Genomic DNA, 23,466 nt, shown 5'->3' on the forward strand with positions numbered 1-23,466 from the left:
ATACAAATACACACACACAAGCACACAAATTAATCACTGCCATTGAACAGATTTTGTGAAAGTATAAAACATCAAATAAATATGCTGTAAATTGTCACAACATGATTATACACAGTTTTACTTGATTCATACCCTGAAACATCTTTATGATGAAAGATGCTATTTATAGGGACTATACTGAAGTGAAAACATATGCAGAGTATGAGTCTTGGCTCATTAAAATATTTAGGAAGGATAATAATGCTAATTATGACTAAAATTAGGGACATATAAAATGACATTTATTAACACTGTGTAATAATTTGTTTCTAGGCTTCTAATGTGAAGGCTTGAACCTAGATGTCCTCCCAAAGATTCATAAGGCTTTTGGAGATGGTGGGGTCTAGTGAATATGGACTCTAAGTGTATGATAATTGGATTAGTCAACTGATAGCATGATGATGCTTCTGGGGGGCGACTGTCAAAGTCCCACCTTGGATGCGGGTGACACCAGTCAGTAGGTTTGTAGCCCAAATGGAATAAAAAGAAAAGAAAGATCCCTACAGCCAGCCCTGCTGTGGTCTTTCTCACCTGTTATGCTACTCTGCCTTAAAGCCACCTAACTGTAGACTGAGATTCCTACCATCTGTGTGCTAAAATAAACCTTCTTTCTTTTAACTTGTAGGTGTTGTTTATTTCTTGCTGGCAATGAGATTATAATTAATAATCTGATTATAATTAACTAATTATGTACATAATTAATTATATAGATATAATTAATTATGTATATGAGTAATTTACGTGGAAATTTTTTTCATTTAATCCTCAAATTACTCTGTATCTGGTCAAAATTAAGAAAAATTCCAAAAGCTGAAAAATGACAATAGGACAAATGGATTATACACTTCATATTCTTTGGAACTTTCTAATACATTTAGACATAGATGTGGTAGAAATGGAAATATCAATACATTGAAATGAAAATCAAATTGAATGAATTGTTTCAATTAGAAATAATGCACTATAATATTTGAACAGTTTCCTTTTTCTAAGAAGATAACTTTTAAATACCAAGCAGAAAGGATTTCCTCATTTACTATAAGAAGACCAATTTTTGCCTTTCATATGGTTTATGTCTAGGTGTCACATAGTCGTGGGGTGGCTTCTGGAGTTTAAGATTGATGATTGTGGGTATGGATACTCCAGCTGCCTTGGGGCAGATAATTTACATTGCAATGCAAGAAGGGGAGAGAGGCTAGCTAGCTGCCTGAGCTTTCCCTCTTTAATTTTGAATGTTGGGTATTTGTCCCAGCAACAAGAGAAGAGTAACTGAGACAGAATTTGGTACCAGAGAACTGGGGTTGTTGCTGTGGCTAAACCTGAGCATGTGGATTATGAGGTTTTGGCAATGGCTTATGGGAAGAGACAGCAAAGGACTGGAGATGTCACCAAATTCCACAATGGAGCTGGCATGGAGAATCTATTCTTGAGAATCAAGGTCAGCATGCTCAGGGATCCAGGCACTCGATCCCTGCAGCCAAGAAAAAGGAAAGCCTGGCTACTGCTCCAGCTGGGGGCAGACCTTGGCATCATCCACTTGGCACTGGCTTTAGGCACCTGCAGAATGCAGGAGTTCTGAGGTTAGAAAGGCTTCCACCTATATTTCAGAAGAAGGCCTGGGAGACCAGGCAGTTTGCCCCTGAGAAGGCGGTGTGTAAAGCTGTGAGAAGTCTATTTAGTGGAAAACCCAGATCTTTGGAAAAGCCAATAACATAGATCATTTAAGGGAAACTGCAAGGAGGGAGCAAAGTTGGCATAAGAGAGAAGCCGTGGGAGCTACCACCATAGGGACAGATCCACATGGAGCTCACAATTTGCCACAAGTTGCTTCAGATGTTCCACGTGGAGCTACAGATCTTAAGGTGTGTCCTTCTTGATTTTGGACTTGCTTTGGTCCCAAATGCTTGGTTTCCTCCTGTGTGTACCTTTTGGAATGATAATGCTTATCTTGTGCCACTGAAGGTTGGGCTTCCGCTCAACTTTTCATTTATATGGGGCTCACAGCTAAGAGTTTGCTTTTGATCGTGGAGGGGACTTGAAACAATACTGAAACTGTTGGGACTTTGGCAACTCTTAGAGATGGACCAAAATGATTTTTACATAAATGGATGTGCATGAGTCTTTGGGGGTCCAGGGATGGAATGTTATAGTTTATGTCTAGGTGTCTCCCCAGAGCCTCATGCAGTCATGAAGTGGCTTCTAGAGTTTGTAATTGTTTATTGTGGGTATGGATGCTGCAGTTGCCTTGGGGAGGTAGTCTGTGTTACACTGTAAAGAGGGAAGAGAGTGTAGCTAGCTGCCTGGGCTGCTACCTCTCCGTTGCTCTCTGCTCTTTACCTCCGCCATGAAAGGTTTCTCTCTGCCATTTGCCTCTTTGCCTTGGAAACAGCTGAGTATATACTGAAACCTCCAGTAACTGTGAGCTAAATAAACCTTTCCTGCCTTAATTTTGAGTTTTGGGTATTTGTCCCAGCAACAAGAGAAGAGCTACTGAGGCAGCCTTCAAATATCACTCATAGATAAATTATACCAATCTGTTTTAGTTATAGAAATTTAAAATACATACAGAGTATTTTATAAAAATTTTATATCTATACTCAACAAGTAAAGTGACTTCATATAGCATTTCATTTTTATAAATGAAATTATTTTTCTCATGTTTTAACATGGTTTTAATTTTTATCTTAGTATAAGGTTCTGGAGATCTCTTCTTAAATCTTTTCTAAATACTTATTTTTTATTTGTCTATATTATCAAATATATATGTATATATATATATATATATATATATATAATATCTTTTGCTAATAGAGTTCAGCAAAAGCTTTAAAAATATGTTATTATTTCTAAGAATTCTTGCTATATGTAGAAATAATCATAATTTGTTTTATGTGCATATCGGAAAAAACACAACATGATCTGAAAGTTATTTTACATATATAATATCTTTATATTAAAATAGAACTTGAAAAAATTTCTTGCCTTTGTGAAGATAAAATCTTGACTAAATAAATTTTCTAACATGTAAATATCTACCAGGTTAAGTAAATTAAAACGATGTCAAAGAAGTAAGTCATTTTGGTCCTGGGAGACAGCTCAGTAGAAGCTATTGCCTGACAAGTGCAAGGTCCTGAGTTTAATCCCTGGTACTGCAAAAAGAAAAAAAAAAGAAAGAAAAGAAAAAGAAAGAAAAAAAGAAGAAGAAGAGGAAGCGGAAAAGGAAGAACAAGAACAAGAACAAGAACAAGAACAAGAACAAGAACAAGAACAAGAAGAAGGCTATCTTGTCTTTATCCATTGTATAAGTTCATTTTCTTAACATGAAATAGAAATAAACACAAATCTTACAATATGAGTATTTTGAGTGACCATCTTGCATAAAGAATATACTATAGTTAAACTAGAAGAACATGATTCTTGCAATAATTCCTTTATAAATATTTTTGTTAAATTTATAAGAGCAGCTTTTTCTGCTGAAATGAGAGTCTTCCAGCTCATGAGTGGAGAATTGCTTAGGAAAGACAGTATCAGGCTTCGAAGGTGATGGAGATTAAATAAACCCTGAGCCTGTTCTTTCCATCTGTGTTCTCTCATACAAATTTCCATTGCTACACAAGACAAAACGCTCCTTTTCCTCTCTAGCCAAAGAAAGGAATAAAATCTATGTTTTCTCTTACGAACACATTTAAAGACACAGTATAGAAGCAAAACTAAACATAAAAAGTCCAAATTAATGTATAGTCTAGTCCTGAATCAATTTAGGAGAGGAACTGGGAAAGCTATCACGCAGAAGAATAAGATCACCACCAAGTGCAGAGGAGACTGACTGAGCTGATCTAAGGAGTTGTAGGACAGGTGATTTGGACATAATCCTAAAAGACATGATGCAAACGCTATAATCTACAATGCTGACTGGTGATCCAATAACACCGCTGGCACATAAATGTCTTCTTATCCTGATGCTCACTTAGCTACTTTTGAATCAGTGAGTAGCTTTGCTGTCTCCTCTGGACAAATGACACTTTTGTTCACTAAAAATGTCTGAAATTCTTCAGCCTTAAGGAATGCCAATGGATACAAATAAGGTAAATTTTTAAATGGAAGTGTTCATTGTTCCCCTATTGATGATCAATTTCTTCATCAAAACCACAAAATACAATTCTATTTTATAAATGTATCTTGAGCGACATTTATTTACATTCTTAAAAGGGGATTCAATTGAGAAGCACAAAAATACAAAAGAGAAGTTAAGACAAAAAGATTGCGAGTTACCTTCCAAATTGGGCAACTTAGGAACTTACCAGATCTTGTTTCAAATTAAAAGGGCGATGGTGCTGTGGCTGTAGCACAGTTTGAATTCAATCTCTAGTACTTCAAATAGACTAACAAACAAGCAACAAAATGACAAAATTTCAGACCCTAGTTTGGTCATAAAATAGGTACATTTCATAGCCTATATTATACATTAAAAGTGGCAATACCAACAAATGTATTCTATAAGCACATAGACATGCAAATTAACGATAGTCACATGACTATAGCATTTATGAGCAGGTACACTATATTCATAAATAAATAGGTTAAAAAGCAAAACATATGTATATTTTTTGTATATATATTTTTGTATATATATCACTGTAGTTGCACTTGTGAGCACCTACTATTTTAAGAGCACTCCTCTGAAATACCATGATAAGCAAACTTTTCAGTAGAAGTGGTCAAAAATCAAAATGAGTTACAGCACACAGGCAGTCACTGAAAGAGAGGAGATCTTAAAAAACATATCGTTCACAAATACTAAAGAAAGATATTCATTTATTGAAAGATGTTCATTTAAGAAAGATGCTCATTTAGTGCAAAAGTTTCAACATTTTGACATTCATGCACCACGCAACCCACAAAACCAATATAATAATATACTTTTATCAAACCAAATTTGAAGAAAAACAGTACATAGGTTATTAGAACTTCTGAAATTCTACATGATTTATGCCAGCAGTATTGGAATTGATACAAAGAAGCAATACATACCACAACAAATTTTAAATACTGCTTCTGAAAACTTAAAATAATAACAAGTTTAAAAAGAAGAAAACTAAAAAATCTACATAAAGGTTTTGACATATGGTAAAGTATATCACTGAGCTAGATTATGGGTAGTTGCATGAAACAAGTATATAAGATATGGGCAGCTTCTATGAACATTAAGTGTTAGAACCTTGTATCATGATGAATAGCTGTTGTTTCTTTCTTTCTCTTTTTTTTAAGGGCATGTTTCTCCTCAGAGAATATATTCACTTTTTTTTGTGGCCAGCTCAGCCCACCCCGGGGGCAGGGCTGGCATGGCACGTGTTACCAGGGATTGATCCATGGTTCCTGCACTTGCCCAAGCTTGTCTAAGCCAGCAATTTTGACCACTGAGCTACCTCACTGGCCCTACGTTCAGATTTATATTTTACAAGATGTCACTCTTAAAAGATTGTGTATGACTGGATACACACCATAATGTACCTTCTCTATGAAATTTTCCCATTCTTCGCCATGCTTCAGGGCTTCTTGCATGCTAAGAAATCTTTTCTGAATACACTCACATGAAGACCACAGATTTGGTGGAAACAGGACTGGCGGTCGAATAATACCACTGTTACATAAATGTCTCCTTATGCTGCCGCTCACTTAGCTACTTTTGAATCAGTGAGTAGCTTCAGTGGCTTCTCTGGACAAATGACACTTTCATTCACTAAAAGCACCTGAAATTCTTCAGCCTTAAGGAATGTCAATGGACACACACAAAAAGATAAAAATTTAAATTGAAGTTTTCATTGTTGCTCTATTGATGGCCAATTTATTCATCTGAATTTCCTTCCAAGTGCATTAAATAAGGAGGTAAGTCTTAGAAGTTTTGGATCCTCCAGAGACATGAATAAAATCTCTAACCTAGAGTTGTGCACCATTGAACGTGTTTTGTAACTCTGGAAGAACTCTGTATGTCAGCAAATGTCTTTGGTTCAAAAACTTGCTGACTATATGGAATATCTTTTATTTTCTGGTAAAGGGGAATTTTTCTGAAGGCAAGTGTAGCACTATGTGTGAAGGGGCAAAGTAGTACATAACTGAATAATTTGGCAAAGGGAATTTTCAGTATTTTTTGCTTCCATTTTCATTTTTATAAGAACACTTGCTGTACTTGTATTTGGAAAATGATTGTGGGCTACAAATTTCATAAGTATATGCTGTCTATTTGAAACTCTAGTTATTGCTCAGCTCTTGCAATTAAGTGATTTTGTGCCTTTGCAGCACCAATAATAGTTGACTTTTATACTTAATCTTTCACCGTTAAGTAGCTTTGTACACTTAGCTTAATCACAGCTTTTTCACAAAGGGAACAATTTTGCAGATCTCTCCTATTGTGTTGTAAGAAATGTTATAAGATGGAATGATATTTGGTTTCCCCACTACCAAAAGTGGTTCAGTCAGTTACTCCTGAGAGACAAAACTAACAGAATATGTGTATAGATCCATGAGAAGAGACTTATTAGAGTTGTCTTATGTGATTACAGTGGCTGAGAGAGGCTGGTAGTGTGGCCCAGGCTACATTTGAAGGCCTCAGAACCAAGGAAGTCAAGGGTCTAACTCTGAGTCTGAGAGACTTAAAGTCTGAAAAATCTAAGGTTTCACTGGCATACGTCCGGGAGTTCAGAAGCCAACCAACCTGAAGTTCTACCATCCAGGGCAGCAGCAGAGACCTCCACCCAGGTAGGTCAGAGAGACCAAGATTCCTTTTGTATTTGCTCTCTGTGGGGCCTTAGCCAATTGAATTGAGTGATGCCTTCATCCCTTGGGAGTAAATCTTTCCAGTTCACTCTACCAGGATTAAAATGCTAATTTTTTCTGGAGACTCTGGCAAAGACACAGCCAAAACAATGCTTTCAGGTATTCTTTTCTCTCTGGCATAATGTTATCCTGTATACAAATGAAAACACACTGAACTCTTGTGCAGATTTATCTTTCCAACCTATTTGTACAGACTACTATGTTCTCAGTTGGATCATAATTTGGGTAATTGTGGCTATCAGGATTTTAAAATTTGGGCTGTCAAGATTTTAGTATTTTATCTGGTCATTGGAACAACTAATTTGAAGACAATTTTGCAATGGATACAACAATATCCATTGTTGAATTCCTATTATTTTGTTTAGTGAAATTCTGCCTTGTTTCTAATATTTTTTTACTATTTTTTATTCTTTTTAAAAAATTAAAAGACGAGAAATTAAAAATATAATTTTAGTATTTTGATTTTCTGGATTTTAGCCTGTAGGATTTTTGATATGTGGGGATTTCAACACTCAGGACTCTCCTGATTGTGTGTTCAGAAATTACTGATTGTGTGTTCAAGAATTATGACCAGGTGCCAGGGAGATGGCTCAGTCTTCCCTGGCAAGTGCAAGGGCCTGAGTTCAATCCCTGGTTCAAAAAAAAAAAAAAAAGAATTATGACCAGGGTCAATTGGAGGAGGTGGACAAAGGATTTAGACTGAGGGATAAGGTGGTTTTGAATTCTACTTCAAATATGAGAAATACTTTACAAGAATAATAGTAGGAGGGTAGTGAATCTAAGCAGTTTGTTTGACCACAAACTCAGAGATAGTAATTTATGGGGCATTTGTATACATCTATCCCTACATTAAAGATGACTTGTGTAGTGGGTAGGAGAAGTGAAGGAGCAAGGTGAGAAGAGAGGCTGTAAACAGGACCTGTGAGTCCTAAGCATCACTCTGACATAAATGAAGGTCACATTGTCAAGACAGGGAATGATCCTTCTATTTTTCCATCTTTTTTTTCCAAAATTTTATTGATAAACAGCAATGAGACAGTTTCAAATCAAATCAGAAGTACAGTTTCAACAAATAACACACTGCATATATTCTTCTTAGTGGTTAATGGCTGTACAAGATGCGGACTTGATATCCTATTTACAAACACCATTAGAACAAATCATTCTATTCATTAAGAGAATGCAACTATATATCTATCCTAACCACTTTGAATACACAGATACAAAATGGACATTCATCGGTATACCCTATTTTTTCTAAGTTCCGTTATTGAATATTATAGGTGTGCAAACTCAGCAAAATATTCTAAAAGAGTCCAGTAGACCATAATAGCATTGGGTCTTCTGTTTAACTGGCAATGTCAGAAATTATTGACCTGAGTCCCCCACAGCTCAACATAGCAGCATGGCTTTACTTCCTATATTTCGTCTTCATACTTTTCTACTGGATGGATAAGACCAAGGTAAAGCAGGACCTGTGCAATAAGAGTTGTAGCTTTTTGGTCTGAGAAGGTCAGTGAAATCCCCTCAGGATTTATCCTGAGATCCTGTACCTCAGATTGTAGAACCTTTGTCAGTGCAGCCATGTGGATGAGTCACGGCTATTGCTTGGCCAATGTGCTCTCTGTGAAAGCCTGAGAGAGTGTCTTCTCCCCATGTGACTCTCCTTAGGCACACTCTACGTCATCGATCACTTTCCTCTTTGGCCCCATAATCTTCTTTATCAGAAAATTTGGGATACTACCAAGGTACATAATGTTACAATACAAGTTCTCATATGTCCTGAGTCTTAATTGCCCTTAGAAAGTTAGGGCCAAAATGTTGGCTTTCCTTGTAGCCCTCCTTTTTCTCTAATTTTGGTCTGCAAACTTAGGTTGTTAACCATCCAGAAGACAAGCTTATTGTTATTATCAAATGATTTAGGCTATCAAGCTTAACCTCACTATCTCACTGCATTTCAAACATCTTAGGCATAATAAGGAGCAGGTATTTTTCATCAAGTATTGATATGTTGAACTTTAAGTCCCTGCATCATATGATAAAAAACATTTAAAAATTAGATTATATTTTAAAAATAGGATAAAGAATTATATACTTCTCATGTTTGCACGTAAGTCCAAAAATCTCACCATATACAACCTTGAAGCAGGACCCTCCCACAATATTCCTTTTTCCTGTCTCTTGCTTTCATTCACCATCCCCTTCTTCTTGAACATCTACCTACATGAGAGACATCATAGCATTAAATGGCATGTCATGACAAGTTGCCCATATTCAGACTACCAGAATGACAGACAATCCAAATATGAAACTACTGTTACAAATTACCATCTGCAGTGCAATAGCTTAGTTCACAGATATCAGTATATATAGTGAGTCAGGGTGAGAATCTTTCCAATTAACTGCTAGATTAAAAAATCTTCTGAATATTCTCAGGATCATTGCCTTGCTCATCTTTACATATAACTGTGAGGCCTGACATTGTCATGTTTCCTAACTTCAATGTGTCTTTACAGAGAGAAAGAAAATGTGTCAAACTATGTATTTAGAAAAAAAAAACAAATTTACTTATTGAATGCTTTATTCTGAAACCAGACTTTTAATAAAAGTTATTTTAATCCTTCAAAGCTTCTTAGGCAGGAAATATAATGTTTATTTTATACAGAGAAATGTCTATAAAACATTTTATGGAAATAGCATAGCTAATAAAGTATAAGTTCTGTATTTAAATATAGTTCTTAAATCTCAATGCTTTTTAGAATCAACTACAGAGCTTTCTAATCAGTATTTTAAAAAATAATTGATTCCTGAACCCATTCTAGGAAATTGTAATTTAATTGACCAGTAATATAGACCATAGTTTCTCACAAAGATAAGGCTAAAACGCATTGATTTTCTTAATTGAAGGAGTGGTCATGAATAAAAATTGACTTATTCAATAAACTTGAGTGAAGAGTAATAGAGTTTGGAATTCTAAAAAAAAGTAAAAATAATTAGAAGATTTTTACTCAAGTTTTCTCTGAAATACAGGATAGTCATAGAATTAGAACAAACTTCTAATTGAAAATATTTGTATTGGAATAAGTGTATGCACACATACACACACACACACACACAGAGTGGATTGTTGTTTAGAATTTTTCTATTTGCAAATTTGCCTCATTGGGAGGACTTATCTATAGCCATAAAATCAGTAATCACAAGGCTTTTGCATCACTGTGGACACACAGTGGTGGCATGCAAACTGTGTTTGTGTCTTCAACAGATTCTGAGCTGAGTCACTCCCAGGTTAGATCCAATAAGGTGATACACACCCTTCTTTTCTTCTGCTTTCATATTATACAAAATTATCTTTTCTACTTGTCATTTGGTGCTATGCTTTGCACATTTTTTTTTCACTTTCTGGTTACTTATTTTCCTGCTTTAAATGCCCCTCATGTCTTTGCTGAAATATGGCCTAGTGCTCTTATGCATAAAAAAGGTTATGATGCAATTCATGGAGAAAATATATATGCTGACAGGCTTCATTCAGGCATGAGTATCATCACTGTTGACCACGAGTTCAATATTAATAAGTCAAAAATATGTATTAGATAAGATTTTCTTAGAAGTACACAAAGAATGAGGCATTGATTATATTATATGATCTGAATTCTCAAACTTGCCTCTGTATTTCACCTAGGATAAAAGACTCAGTATTCTCTAACCCACTGTTCTCAGTGATCTTATTGAATATAGCTACTACAAATGGCAAGGACCAAATACCTACATAGACTTTCAGTTGTACATGGAAGCCTTCCCCATGTAGTTTGCTGATTACAGCTGCCTCCTTACCCTAAAGACTGTTGGGAGATTCAGCAATCCTCGTGCTGCCCCAAGACTTCCTGCCAGAGTTTGCTGAGTCTAGCAGCCTCTGCTCTGCCTGAAGACAGCTGGAGACACCTGGTGGGTTAGGTCATGGACCTTACTGGATTTTGCTTGTTTGAGTGGCTACTCCTCACTCTGAAGGCTGTCAGGGAAACTTGGCATCCCTTGCCCTATGACCCCAGAATTTCTACTGGAATTTGTTGAGTTGGTCCCATTTCCTCACCCTGAAGCAAGAGTCCAGATAATCACTGAAACCTGTAGGAACCTTGTAGAGCACTACGCTGAGCCAATCCACAATCAAGAAAGCCTTGCACATCTGTGACCTGCTCGCATCATCATCAGATCCTTCTTGAACTGTGGCTTGCCCTCTCTCTTTACTGATGTAGTAACCACATTGAATGCCACACAGCAGGAGCTTTGGGTGAGCCTACCCTACCGTCCCACACTCTGGAGAGTCTTACTGACCCTACCCATCTAACATCACTGCAAAAAATGACAAAAGAAAGAAATAAAAAGCAATCTCAGACCTGAAGGCCACCCAAAACAAGTCCAGAAGGCAAAGTCATATAAGAAGTTGGAAGTCACATACCTGAAATTTCTGAGATGATAGCAACTGAGGTAAACAAATAAATTCATCAGGCTATGGTAGAAATCAGATCAGAAATAATCTGTCAAGTAAAAATGGAAATGATAACAAACATGAAAGAATTGTTTAATATCTCTAAGGAAAGACAGATTAGAAAAATACAAGAGAATAGGAAAATGACAGAAACAATGAGTGAACAATACAGGAAAGAACTAGAAAACATGAAACAGATTCAGACTGATTTCCAGGACATCAAGAATTCCATTAAAATCTGACAAAATCACTTGAATGAAATAGAAGATAGACTTTCAGACCTTGAAGATAGCTTGCAGCTAGCGAACACAAAGGAAACATCTTAAAAATAATGAGAAACCAGGAAGTAACAATACAACAGCTGCAAGATGAGGCAATGAAAAATAATATAAGACTAATAGGTATCAACAAAACAAGTAGAGATAATATAAAAGACATAAAAAGAGTGTTTACAAAAGTAGTACCAGAAATTTTCCTGAGAATGGGAAAAGAATATCATACGCAGATAAGTGAAGCATATAGAACTCCAGCTCTCCATAATCAAACTACATCATCACCCAGACACATAATAATCAAGATCCTAGAAGTTGATCAAAAGAACAGGATATAAAAAGTTGTTAGGAAGACAAGAAGCAGATCATCTAGAATGGAAAGCCCATCAGAATCAAGGCAGATTTCTCAATAGACCATCAAATCAAGACAAGCTTAGAGTAAGATATTTGAGGTTCTGAAAGAAAACAACTTTCAACCCAAAATCCTGCAAAACTATCAAATTTAATGGAGAGATTAGATACTTCCATGACAAAGAGTAACTGAAGAAATTTATGACAACCAAATCAATCTTTCAAAGTGTACTGACAGATATTTTAGAAAGAGACCAAAGATGACTACAACTTCAACAACAACAGAAGAGAACAACCAAGTACAGCAGGAAATTAAGAAAAGGGGAAAGTAGGGATCCTATATTAGGAAAACAACATGATGAAGATAAGCTAATGCATATCAGTTGTCACTATCAATGTGAATGACCTCCATTCACTGATCCAAAGAAGCAGACTGGAAGAGTAGATAAATAAATAAAATCCAACAATATGCTACATGCAAGAAACATATTCAACTCAAAAAGAAATTAATAGACTGAAAAGCAAAAGATGGAAAACCATACTCCATGTGACAGAAATACAGAAAAAATCAGGGGTAACTATTCTGGTTGCTGACAATGACAACTTACAATCAAGTGTAATTAGAAGTGATAAAAAAGTCACTACATATCTGTTAGGGAAAAACTGCAAGAGGAAGAAATAACATATATATATATATATATATATATATATATATATATATATATATATATGAGAGCCCAACTGTATAAGACAAATTTTAACACATGAAAAAAATTGGGGGAATTTAACACCACATTAATACAAAGAGATAGATCAACCATGCAAAATTTAAGCAAAAAAATAGCAGAACTAAACTGTACTTCTGAAGAAATGTACTTGATAGATCTTTATAGAGTGTTCCACTCAACAGCATCAGAATATACTTTTCTCAGTTGGCATGAGATGTTGTCCAAAATAGATTAGGTGCTAGCACATAGGACATTCTTAAGTAAATGCAAAGGTATCAAAATTATCCCAATTTGCATATTATCTGGCCATAGTGCAGTGACACTGGAAATTGTTGACAGAAGAAACACCAAAAACCATATAAACATATGGAAACTAAATAATACCCTCCTGAACAATAAATGGGTCATGGATGAAATTAAGCAATTTTTCCAATGTAACAAAAAGGCAGATACAACTTAACATGACCAATGGGATGCACCAAAGTTGTCTTAAGAGGCAAATTATAGCAATGAATTATCGCATAAGGAAAACAGAATGAACCCACATAATCAATCTTATGCTGCACCTCAAACTCCTAGAAAAAGAAGAGCAAGTCAAGTCCAAAGCCCAAAGAGGGCAGGAAAATGTAAACTTCAGAGTAGAAATAAATGCAATGAGGATGAAAAAAACAACACGAAGAATTAATTAGCCGGAGAGTCAGTTTTTTTAAAAAATAAATAAAATTGATAAACCCCTACACAACCTCACTAAAACAAAGAAAGGAAAAAGTCAAATTCTTGCAATGGAAAACGAAAAGGGTTAAATCACTACAGATGCCAAAGAAATTCAAAAGTTTATCAATGCCTATTTCCAAATCTTTACTCTGTCTCACAGAATGGAAAATACAGAGGAAATGGACAGATTCCTAGATACATATGCACTACCAAAGCTAAATCAAGAAGATATAAAAATTGTGAATAACCCACTCTCATCCAGTGAAATTAAAAATTCAATTTAAAAACCTGCCAACAAAGAAAAACCCAGGTCCTGATGGATTCACAGGTGAATTCTGCAAGAAATTTGGGAAGGACCTAATGCCAACTCTTTTTAAGCTCTTCAGTGAAATTCAAAAGGAAGCAATTTTCCCAAACTCATTCAGGAGGCCACATATTACTCTGAATCCAAGACTAGAGAATGACCCAACAAAAAAGAGAATTACAAGCCAAGCTCCCTAATGAATGTTTATGTAAAAATCAGCAATAAAATACTAGCAAACAGAATGCAGCAAATCATCAAGAGCATTATACATCACAACCAAGTGGGATTCATCCCAGGAATGCAGGGATGGTTTAATTTATGTAAAATCATGAATGTAATACACCACATCAACAAAGACAAAGACAAAAATCACATGATTATCTCAATAGACACAGAAAAAGCTTTTGGCAAATTCCAACATTCATTCATGATAGAACACTACAGAAAATCAGAATACATGATCTTTATCTCAATCTAATAAAAGCCATCTATGAAAAAACACAGCCAATATTATACTCAAATGGGACAAAAATTGAAAGCATTCACTTTAAATTCAGAAACAAGATAAGGATGCCCATTGTCATTACTCCTGTTCAAAATAGTTCTGGAAACATTAACCAAAGCAATTAGACAGGAGAATGAAATAAAAGGAATAATGATTGAAAAGGAAGAATTGGAATCATCATTATTTGCAGATGACATTTTACTGCACATAGAAGATCTCAAATATTTCACTAAGAGTTATGGACTTAATAACTAAATTCAGTAGCTTAGCAGGATACAAAGTTAACACTCAAAAATGAATAGTATTTCTACATACAAACAATGAATGCACTGAGAGAGATGTTATGGGAAGCACACTTTTCATAACCACAGCCAAAAAAATAAATACTAAGGAATCAATCTCACAAAAGAAGTAAATTATTTGTACAGTGAAAATTATAGTACTCTAAAAAATTGAACAGGATTTCAGAATTTGGAATGATAATCCTTGATCCTGGATAGGAAGAACCAACACTTTGAAAATGGCCATATTCTCAAAATTGTTATACACATTCAATGCAATCACAATGAAAATACCATTCATATACCTCAAGGATTGAAAAAAAAATCCTAAAATTCATCTGAAACCAGAAGAGACCTTGAATAGCAAAAGCAATACTGGGCAATGGAAGAAAGGAAGAAGGCATCAGAATCCCTGGCTTGAAATTATATTACAAAGCTATTGTTATAAAAAATCAGCATTATACTTGCATTAAAAAGAGACTTCAGTGTCAATAGAACAGATTTGAAGATGTGGATACAACTAGACGTACACTCAGCCACATGATCTTTGAATAAAGGCTCAAACATGTTCACTGGAAGAAAGAAAACCTCTTTAATAAATAATATTGGAAATACTGGCTTTCTGTATGCCAAAGGCTTCAAATAGAATCATGCCTATCACCATGCACAAAACTAAAGTCAAAATGGATTAAAGATTTAAATATTAACTGAAACACTAAATCTTCTGGAAAAGAAAGTAGGTAGAAACCTTAAGGACATAGGGGTAAGTAAAGAATTTAGAAAAAAAAATCAAACTGCATGGGAAATACTTCGAAGAATCAACAATTGGATTCTCATCTTTTTGAAAAGCTTCTTCACTTCAAAAGAAATCACCAACTGAGTAAAAAGAAAACCCATGAAGTGGGAGACATTTAAGGCAGACTGTCCATCAAACAAAAGATTCCTACTAGAAATTAGAAAGAATTTTTAAAAAAATCAATCCTCCAAAATTCAAAGACCCAATCCAAAAAGGGGCATCAGAGATGAATATACACTTCACAAATGAAGAGATACAAGTGGCAAATGAATATATGAAAAAATGTTCAGCATCTTTGGTCATTCAAGTGGTGCACATTAAACCAATGCTGATATACCATCTAACGCCAAAAAAAAAAAAAAAAAAAAAATGGCTATCGTCAAGAAGTCAGCCAATAACAAATACTGAAAGGCTGTTAGGAAAAAGGAATCTTTCTCCACTGCTGGTGAAAGTGCAAGCTAGTACAACCATTATGGAAATCAGCATGGAGATTCGTCAAGAAACTACGATTGCAGGTCTCATTCAAGCCAGCTATTCCCCTCCTAGGTATTTTTCCCAATGAACTGAAATCATAATAGCTGTATATGTGCATCTGTGATTATAGCAGTGCATTAATCATAAGTTAGTAATTGTCATAACTAAATCTTGTAAACAATCCAAATGCCCATCGGCTGAGGAATGGATAAAAAATATATGGTATTTTTAGACAATACAGTTACAAAATTCAGCTATGAAAAACATAAATTTGAGGTTTTTGTAGATAACAAGCAGCTCGAGACTATATTGGTAAGTGAAATAAATCAGATCCACATGTACGAGCATCGTATTATCTCACTAGTGTGAAAATCTGAAAGAGTGATGACAATCTAAAGGTACAACAGATAATGAAAAAGGGGAAGAAGTTGTTCAATGGGAAGGAAAATCCAAGATGCGGAAAAGTACAAATGAAAAAGGGAAAAGTATATTTAGGTGTATGCAGAATAGTTAGGATGATTGTGTTGTAAATTTCTGCTGATCTTTTGAAAGGAGCAGTTTAATGCTTAAATTTTCATTACTCTGCTTTATTTTCCTCTTTTGAATATTTTATAACTTCTCTGTTATTGTTATGTTTTCTCTTTAAACAAATCTTACACAATTTTATTCTGTAATCTGAGCAACTAATTTGAAGATAGCACCATATAATACAACCACCATTGTTCAATTCCTATTACTTTGCTTAGTGAAATCTTGTATTTTTTATAATGCTTTTTTTCCTATCACTATTTTGTATTCTTGAATAAATAAATAAATAGGACATGAGATGTCCCAGCACTAGGTTAAATACTGTTTAGGTTGGGTCCTGCCTTTTAATGATTTTCTGGTTGAGATCAACGCTGGAATTATCAGACTAAGGAAAGCAGGTGACCCTTCCTAAGACTGTATCCGTCCTAGTGCTCTCATCCCACTAGTTGAGAGCCTAAAATACTCAATTTCTCTGGAAAATCCTGACCAATATGCTAATTGTACTTAAATTCATTTTTATTGCACCAATGAATATTTGTTGATTATTTACCATGTGTTGATGATGTACTTGGCCAGACATTTAATGGTAGGTAAGATAGAATAAGTATCTGTTTTAACATTTCATGGGGTTTTTTTTCACTTTTTAAAAATTTCCAGAGTTTTATTTCTAGAATGTACACCAGGTATTAAAATACAGCACATATAATATAATACTCAAAAATATCAGTGTTATATATACAAATACTAAAATCAACATGAGAATAACAGATACTAAAACTTGTTCTAATTGTCACTAATTTATCTCATACTCACAGGGTACTTTTTCCAAACTGGGACAACTGGAATTACTGGTCATTTAGAGGAATATTAATATCTACTATATTTAATAATACAATTAATAGCCTCCTTCTTTTAATGAAAAAATCAGAAACTTTAAAAACAACATAGTGATGACAATATTTTTATAAATTATTTCAATTTCCACTTGTAGACAGAGTGCTCTGAACCTCGGAGAAAACAATGTTCTTGGTGTACTCACAGTTTATCACCTCGTTCAAGTCTTATTAGTAGTTACTGTATATGATCCAGTTGTTTAACCATGGACTGCCACAGATAGTATGGAAAAGAGTTTATGCACTTCAGGTCATACCTATTCATTTTATGGGTTTCACTGCAACTGCACTGCCAACATGACCTAATCTCTTATTCAGAAAAGATCCTCAGCCATACTGTCATCAGTTGGCTCAATATCTTAATATTCAGCATCTCAGCATCTCAGCTTCCTTTACACCAGTGGTGATGGTGCAAGTTCATTTTGCCTTCAAAAGCTCTACTCTTCATTTTACCTATTATGGACTTGGAACTTGGAATGTGCCAGTGGGAGAGCAAGGGATGGGGTACAACCTGCAAGGATGTGGAGTCAAAGAGAACTCTAACCAAGGAGAGCCAGGAATAGGAGGTGCAGCTGAATACTCTCCTTTTCTTCCTCCTGAATCTGCAAAGAGTTGAGTCCAGGAATAAAACTTGGGCATGACCTTTTGTGAGTAGCTCTTCTAAACTGACATTTATATTCCTAGGGAAGCTCTAGTGAGGTTAGTATTTAATAGTTTGCATTTCTTCTCTTTTTTTTCCCCTCTCTGTTATTTTCACTTTCTCTTGTTCTTGGTTTTTCAGAGATTATCATTCTTCTTACAAATAACATCTGTTTTCTACAGAGGCTACATAGAGACCTGGATTATTTCCAAATTCAACTTGATCCAGTTCACCCTGTGTATGATAAATTTTTTCCCTCATGCACCTTTTTCCTGTCCTGCATTTACTAGAACAACAAATTTAGGCAAATTAAATTTAACAGCTTATTTGAGCAAAGAAAGATTCATGATTCGGGTAACATCTAGAAAGAAAAGACATCTGGCACCACCTGCCTTGCCACCCCCGCCCCCCGGGTGCACTGAGCCAGTGATGGAGTCCGGGCGTGGTGGCACGCTCCTGTAATCCCAGCACTAGGGAGGCAGAAATCAGGAAGATGACTACAAGTTCGAGCTGAGTAGTGAGACCCTACACACACACACACACACACACGCACGCGCACACACACACACACACACACACACACACACACACCAAAAAGAAAAAAAAAAAAACCCAGAAAGAAAAAAGAAAAGACAAGAAAGCTTACTGGTGCAGTAAGGCTATATTGGATTTATTGAAAAGTAAAGCAGAAAAATGACCCAACCAGATGTTAGCTTCCTTTGAGAATGGTGCCATCCACTGACTGACTGTTCTTGGCTGTTTTGCTGAAACCTAACTATGTCTTAAATAATAATAATAATAATAATAATAATAATAATAATAATAATAATAAAATTAGGTTTTTAAATTAAGTTAGGTTTCAGTCCATTTACATATTAAGTTGCAGTTTATAGGTAGTTAAGATTTGGAGACCTCCTTGGGCCAGTGGCCATGTTTTATTTAACTTAGTAAATTTATTCATCAAATACTTTTAGAAAAAACATGGAGAATAATGCAAAAGAAAAATAAACTTCTCCACATTCCCAGAAAGTCACTTCCATACTGGATATATATATTTAAAATTTTTATTAGTGCATATGAACAGCACAGATTAATGGTCTCATTTTGACAGATTTATACAGGCACATGTTCTACTTTTATCAGTCTTCTCTCATCATCCTGGCCCCATTCTCCTTCCCAGTTTTATTTCTGAGGGCAGAGAGGTAAAATGCATGTATGTATTTCATCCAAGATGGTTCTTTCTTGAGGCTCTTTTTCTTCACATTTAAAATGAAAATAACAAAATCAATCTTAACTGTTATGAGGATTAAATGCAATAATACATGTACAGTACTTGACATAGTGCTGCTTTTTGTGCACAATAAATGGCTAGCGTTTATGATTGTCCTTGATGGCATTGTCATTGCTAAAATTTACTGGGTGTGCTAATTGATCAATCAGCAGATGGATTGGCTAATATCCCCCAGGATCCTTTTCTTTGCAACACAAACCTGAGAACCAGACTATAATGATACCTATAAATGGAGTGATTAAAATGAAATAGTAAGCAGATCCTAGAAGATAAAAGAATGCAGCATAATGTCTAAAATATTCTTTATCACATAGAAGTCAGTGATTCTGTTGGTGTCATCAGTCTATATTTTCACTGATTTCATAAAAATACAGTATTTGGAGAGAATTGTAAGCAACAGCATTTGTGACACACTTTAAAGAATACAAAGAATATTGTTAACTCTTTAATACATCTGGATTAAAATATTCATGTAATGATGTCTTTTCTTTTTCTTCTTCTTTTTTTTTTTTTTTTTTTGGTGTAACTGGGGATTGAACTCAGCCCCTTGCACTTGCCAGGGAAGCGCTTACTCTACTGAGCCATCTCCTCGGCCCATGTAATGATGTCTTTTAAGAATGATGGATTGTTCTTTGCAAAGAATGTATTAAACAAAATTCCTACCAGAGAATAGAATATTTCAATAGTTCCTATGGATTTCTATCTAAACATTTAATTTTAGAGATTCTGAAATTTCTATTTATACATTTTTCACTAGTAATGGGTATCCATTAAAATAGATGAAGGAACTCTGAAATTATGGAACAATTACATTGTACTCTGAATCAGCAGATGATTGGCCAATAACTACCTAGGACCCTTTTCTTTCGGACCCTTTTGTTCTGTGCTGAAATATCATATTCTCAGTAGGGGAAAAAAGAAAATTGATAACACATAATAAGCTAAGTGAAATCCTATCATCTAGAATTTTAACTGGCTATCAATATAGACTGAGAAGTTATGGTGGGGGTGGGAAAAAAAGTTATTTTGTCATATATATATATATATATATATATATATATATTCTAGGTGTCCTAATGTTATGAGCAACCCTATCATAATTAACTGTATTTGGTACATTGATTATAATTTTGAAATGTCACTTTTTTTTTTTAGAAGGAATTTGGAATTTCTTAGGGAACAGCTGATTTCAGATTTGGATCAGGAAATCTGTAAGATATGCATAGAGTAAATTTTGTTTCCGTGATTAGCAAGCCTATGAAGACTCATGGAGTCTCCATTATTCCCAAGTGGGGTAATCTCAGCCTGATCTTAAATAAACTCTCCTCTCCCTTCACAGTGAGTTAAAGGCTTACTTGTAGGACAGAAGAGGATGCAGATGGCATTGTGGTTTATTTCTAAATTGCCCCTGGGGACTCATCTGTGCACAGATTCACTGGTGAGGCATTGAGGAGGTGTCTGAATCACTGAGTTACGGTACTCTCGCCTGGGTCAGACCACAGATGGATTTACAGCTGGATGTGATGACGTTGGGAGGCGGAGCCTTCGGAAACACGTCGCTGCGGGCGTGGCCTGGAGCTAGTGCTCGATCTTCCTCGCTTGATGCCTCTGTTCCTGCTGCCTTGCCAAGAGCAGAGCTGCTCTGCAGTGTCCTCCTGCCAGACTGTGCTGCCTTGGAGCAGCCAACTATGGGGTGCAGCTCTTTAACTTGTGAGCCCAGATGAACCTTTACGCTTACAACTTGCGGGTATTTTGCTGCAGCCAGGAGAACGTAACTGACACAGACGTCATACAAATTTCAAATTTGATCTTTAGGAGAATGGCAGCTTTTGAATGGAACCCTAGAAATAGCCATTGTTGGAGCACTTCTTGGAAAGCAGTCATGATGTGGACTCAAGCCACAATGGGAAGCTCTACACAGACACTGATTTGGCAAAGACGCAGTGGAGTTCCAGCTGATACCCTCCACAGCTGCCAGTCGTACGAATGCGCCGTCCTGAGGCTGCGCACCCTTAAGCCTCCGATCCTTGCAGCCTCATCTGATGTAGACGAAATGGAAGGATCACCACCTCGAGAGAGCCAACAGGAGATCAGAAAAAAGCTTGCGATAGACCACTAAAGACGAACTTCCCATGCCATAGATGCACAGCAAGCAGCTCATTAAGAGCAGTCTAATATTCAAGATCTTGATTATTGTCATGAATTTTTAAAATCTAAACTAAACTGGGCATGATGGCAAATGCCTATAATCCAGGCCTTCTGGGAGGCTGAGGAAAGAAAATTGGGAGAGTTCAAGCCTAGCCTAGGCAACCTAGTAATTTAGTGAGACTGTCTTACAAATAAAGTAAATAAAATAAAGTAAATTAGTTTGGGGCTGTATCTCAGTGCAAAAGTACTGGTTCTACTCACCCCCCCAAAAAAATCCAGTCCACAAAGAAGTAATTTAATATAATTTTATTATATTAAACATACCAAAATTTATAAATGGTCTAAAATTATTTTGACATAATGTGTTCTTTTCTGTGGTTTAGCTAACTTTTAAGATACAGTTTATTTTCTTTTTTCTTAATTAATAGAAGAAATTATTTGGTGGTATCTGAACATAACTTCTAAAATTCCCTTCTGATGTGGAATAGACAATGGAAAATTAATAGAGTATAAATCAGTGAATCGATACATACATACATAAACAACATTTTCTTTGCAACTCTTTATTGTGAAATATCTTTTGTTTTAGTTTTTGCATTTCAAGAGATCTTATGCTTGGGTACTATATGTCTACTAACTGCTTGGATTATGCTTATATTCTCTTTGACCTGAACAAAGTCTGAGATCTGTACCCAAATTTGACTAATAATTCAAATTATGCTCAAGGTTTTCTCTGTTATGATTAGTATTTTCCAGGTAACAGCAAGTCAGGCAGAAATACTTTCAAGTGCCACAAAATTTAAAGAAGCTGTGAATTTGCAGTCGAATGTTTGTATAAGAGAATACTATGTTTATGTTGAGAGACTACTTCTATCTCAAATGTTCTTCTCTTATATATATACCAAGTCATTCAAATACTAGTATGTGAGTTGAATTTGTTTATGATTAGTATAAACAAATGTGCAGCGAGTGAGGCATGTGGGGAAGTCATCAAATGTTAACCTCAACATTTTAACAAACACATTTCGATATTTTTTATTGTTGTTGCCATCTTTGCTGTAGTGATGAGCTAAGGTCATGCCCTTTCCTTTCCTTATAATCTTTGACTCAGGAAAGAGAGGATAATTAAGGCTTGGTATAGTTTGGGAAATGCTATCAGCTTTTAGCAGGCTTATTAAAGTATATTTGGTTTTTTAAAACATACTGCACGTTTTAACTGTCTGTCCATTGAAATTCTCATGGGTTCATGAGGTCGTATAAACATAAGAGGATGTAAATATTCTGTGAGAATCAAAGTTAAGAAAATGAAGAAGATCAAAGTGCTTTAGTTTACAGCTTTCGTGGAATGTGAGGCCAGAATTTGACTTTTTCCCTGGTGATACTATCCATATCCTTTGCAGCCTAATGCATATGTGTTGGTAACTATTCAATAGTTAACTTACGGAAAACTACTCTAGTTTTGCTAAACTGAAATAAAAACTTACAACCAGAATAAACTTGAAATACTGGACTAACCTAGAAAATATCTACTAAGGATTTTTTGGGGGATGGCTTAAGGGATGGTGAAGAAATACCAGAGCAAATTCAACACCTCCTTGACAATTGCAGTTTGGTATATCACAAAAAGAGTAGATGTAATCATGAAATCACTGTAAGTTATGGAACTATTATTGGGTAGGATGTTCAGAGGGTCATAAATTTGATGAAATTCAGAAATATTTCTGGAAGAAATTCAAACACTTCTAAAGTAAAGATACAGCTTGAAAATGAATGTTGACCCATGAACAAGAACTCTGCACCAGGTCCACCAGAGTTAACGTAGCAGAAGTGTGGACATGTGGGTGGCTTAAGGGCTGCTGACCACCCTGCCTCATTTCATACTCTTCTTCTCCAGGTCTAGACACTGCCTTGTTATCCCCGGGCTTCAGGGTACTTGGAGCAGCTCCTCTGATTTTCAATACTCCCTTATGACCTCTGCTGCCACGCCCATTGTAGTGCTGTTCTTAGAGTTGAGGAAATAGATGAAGAGTACTTTTCTGGGAAAGGCATCATTTCTAGAGGAAGAATGTGTTTTACTTCACTAATTGAATAGAGCTGCTTTGGGGCTCCTTCAGTAAATCTTTATTTGTTTGGTTGCTGTTTAGGTTCACAATATCTCTCTCTTGTCCTATATAGCCTATGT

The sequence above is a fragment of the Octodon degus genome, unplaced genomic scaffold (genome assembly GCF_000260255.1).
Source record: "Octodon degus isolate 3935 unplaced genomic scaffold, OctDeg1.0 scaffold00109, whole genome shotgun sequence".
NCBI lineage: Eukaryota > Metazoa > Chordata > Mammalia > Rodentia > Octodontidae > Octodon > Octodon degus.